This window comes from Fragaria vesca, linkage group LG4 (assembly GCF_000184155.1).
Source record: "Fragaria vesca subsp. vesca linkage group LG4, FraVesHawaii_1.0, whole genome shotgun sequence".
Taxonomy (NCBI): domain Eukaryota; kingdom Viridiplantae; phylum Streptophyta; class Magnoliopsida; order Rosales; family Rosaceae; genus Fragaria; species Fragaria vesca.
In genome coordinates, this window is record NC_020494.1 from 15,653,270 (window position 1) to 15,657,049 (window position 3,780).

At 37.1% G+C, this 3,780-nt stretch overlaps 1 pseudogene; it reads right to left on the bottom strand.

Annotated features, from left to right (window-relative positions):
* Positions 1 to 1,186: 1,186 nt before the first annotated feature.
* LOC101301774 lies at positions 1,187 to 2,942 on the bottom strand (annotated as a pseudogene).
* Positions 2,943 to 3,780: the final 838 nt, after the last annotated feature.

Genomic DNA, 3,780 nt, shown 5'->3' on the forward strand with positions numbered 1-3,780 from the left:
TGAAAAAAATTACACCCACTGCATTTTTTTACCACATTTTTACCATCTCCAAAAATTACTCTTTTAAATCATAACTTTTTCATGCTAACTCCGATTTTAACATATAACGTCCTTTACGACTTTCATGAAGAAAGTTTTCCCAAATTCCAAACGCAGGAAAAAGTCAACTCTAGGGTCCTTAAGTGATAAACGGTTACTTAACACGGTAAAAGACCAAAATAATACCAAAGTAAATAACCGTAAAATAACTTAAGAACCGGGGTGTGACATACATAGTTATATGGATGGATAGTTACATAGATGGATAGTTACATGGATAGTTACATACATAGTTACACGGATAGTTACATAGATGGATAGTTACATGAATAGTTACATAGATAGTTACATGCATAGTTACATAGATAGTTACATGCATAGTTACATGAATAGTTACATAGATAGTTACATGCATAGTTACATGAATAGTTACATAGATGGATAGTTACATGCATAGTTACATAAATAGTTACATAGATGAATAGTTACATGGATAGTTACATGCAAAGTTACATAGATAGACAGTTACATGGATAGTTACATAGATGGATAGTTACATGCATAGTTACATAGATGAATAGTTATACGCTCTCGAATTATTCAACTGTTCCCGACTGAATACGAATAATATTACTGGGTTTCTATCAATTTTTAAGATAGCATTTAAACTTAGAACCAACATAATAGGTCATGCATGAAAAGGTAAAAAAAAGCTTTCAACCTTTCAATGAGGTACCAGTCCAAGGCTCCAAGCTTATGCCATAACTCAGAGAATCAGCTCACCAGGCAAATAACACTTTCTCATAATGAGTATAGAGCAGAGAACTTGTGCTTCTTTTAACAATTGGTAAACAATGACACTGATTGAGATTGATAATATGAAACTAAACATCACAGTTATCATTGTGGCAGGGAGAAAAACCACAACACATTGGCGACAAGTCTAATTTCTGACTGCTTGACCAAGCTCTGTTAACAACGATGAAGAAAAAAGTACAAAACCAACATTAAATCTTTATTGTTACAACCAAAAAAGAGTACGACCTAACATGTGGACTTGTTCGAGCAAAGGACACAAAAGAGGAGAGACGACCTACATCAGTACTATCTCAATGTCTCCCTCCCTTGGTCAGGGATTAACTCCTCCTCATGGCTTGAGAGCAAGAACCAATCCAATCTTGGCGCTCTTCTCAATGGCTCTAGTGTCTACCTCTCTAGAAATGGTGAAAAATGATTTTGGGCGCCACTCATGCTGGATAAGAGCATTGGCCTTGCCAAAGTTGTTCACACGTGTCTTGACATAGGTCAATGAATCCAGGGCATGCTGAGCACCGAGAGTGATCGTATTCTCACTGTTGGAAAATCTGTGGGTGACCTCAACTCCTACAACAGTGTTTTGTTCTGGATAGAGATTGTGATAGAAAGATCTGCTGACCACATCACCTTTCTCATTCCTGTATCAAGAAAATAATCATCAACACAATGAATCAGAGATACAATGACACAAAATGTAAGCATGGACAAGAGGAATATCAGTATAGAGAATAATTTCAATCATCTTTAGTTTAAGGGAAGAATGCTAGACTACTTAATATCAAATAATACTCACAAATAGAAGAGAATACTTACAAATAATGAAAAACCCAAAACAACATTCTTACCTTGCCTGAGCTCTGATCAGGAACTTTGAAGCTGAGAATTGCCTTAACACCAGGACAAGGTTGATCAACCATAATAGTGGTCAGAAGCTGTCATGAACACAAACCACTAATAAGCTTCCGTTTGCCAGAAATACACAGTACAGTTTATACATGCTTCCATCACTCAACATACAGATATAGCTTATACGATGAATAAGACTTTATCACAAACAAAAAGAGCAGAACAAAGTGTTATACAACACCAGAAGCTATTCTATGCATCAGAATGCATTCAGTAGGAAAAAGAATGAACTAGAAAAGCAGAACAAAGGATGTGACGCTTACGTTGGATTCAGTGTCAACTTTGATATCAGTAGTGACATTTTTTTTTCTTCAACTGAGTAGTAACATCAGCCAGAAACACATCACCCTTTTTTGTTCCTCCAGAAGTGATAGCCTGCAAATACAATGCAATAAGAGTAAGTGGTTAGCTCAGGGCTACTATGCTCAATAGCGCCTCACATCGAACAATTGTAAAATGAGCTACCACATCCTAGTATTTCAGCTACAAATACTTATGATACCTCGTAAAATCTAGTAAAAACAGTCCAATTAATGGCCCTTAATTCAAAAAACTAGTACAGTTGCAGCACAAAAAATTAGTCCACTAGGAAGTTCATCCATAAAATCAGTCCAGCAGAAATGGGCTACAATGCTCAAACAAAAGAGAGAAATAGCATAGCACCTCACATCGAACAATTCAAACATGAATGAGCTAAAGCATAGGAACACTTTCGATATCTCGTAAATTCAACAAAATCTAGTAAAACCAGTCCAATGGCCCTTAATTCAAGAACAAACTAGTACAATTTCGGCACAGAATTACACAGAAAATCAGTCCAACTAGGCATCAATCAAGCCAAAATTATACTCGGTGCTCCAATCACCAAACAAATAGACAATAAAAGCAATCCAAGACTGAAATATGATAACAAATCACACACAGGCTACGAATACGAGCTAATGTAAGCCCTAGCTTTCTACACAGATCGCAGCGGAAGAGAGACAGAAGAACTCACCACACTAGTGGGACTGTAGGTAGTGGATGATGAGGTGGAGTGGATGATGTCGCCGGCGAGCGCCGTCAACTACCGCGGCCTAGAGACACAGGGGATGGAGAGGGAGATGCGGCGGCTGAGCCCAGTGGAGAGGAGGCATCGGCTGAGGGGAAGCGGGGTTCGCCGGAGCTCCAACGGAGTGCATGTATTTGCGATCGGAGACCGGAGCTCCGTTCACAATCCATGTCGACGATCGTCGGCGAAGAGAGAGAGAGGAGACTGAGAATCGATTGTAAACAGATGAAGGAGATTAGAGAGAAGTGTAGAATGGTAATATAAAAAGTGTGAAAATAGACATTTTTATCATTTAAGATGTTATGAGGTAACCATTTTATCATGTAACATGTTTTAATAATGACATTTTTATCATACGGACCATTTAAACACTATTTTATTATTTGTACATTCAAATGGTAGTTTTGTGTTATATCTCCAAAAAAAAATATCAGAGATTTTCTTTCTTAGATTCAAGGATAAAAAATCACATATGTAATTTTATTTTAACGTTTTCACTTTTTAGCGTGCAAAGACGGCCACTCTCCAAAACCCTAGGGAGAAGCTGTTAAATAATGAGTTGTTCTTTAGTTAATTAGTACTTGGTTAATTATTGCCTTAATGTTGTCCTAATTAGTTTCTTTAGCTAATGGTGTGTATGACAGCTGTCAGTCATATAGAGAAGCCTATAAATATCTTCGGTTGTAATGGAATGCTATGCTGAGATCATTTTATCTCTGTATCAATTTCGTGTGGTTGTTATTCTCTCTGCATTTTAGCTTTCTTCTTCAACCTTCAAGTTCATTCAGATTAGCCATGAATATTATGTTATCATGGTATCAGAGCTTCAGCTCTTGATTCTGTGACTCCTATGGTTCTGATTTCGCTTTTCGATTGTTCGCTTCCGCTTTTCACTTCTCAATTTCAAGTTTGATGTTCAGAAACCCTAGATCTGTGATACGATTGTGTATATCTCCTTTGATTTGATA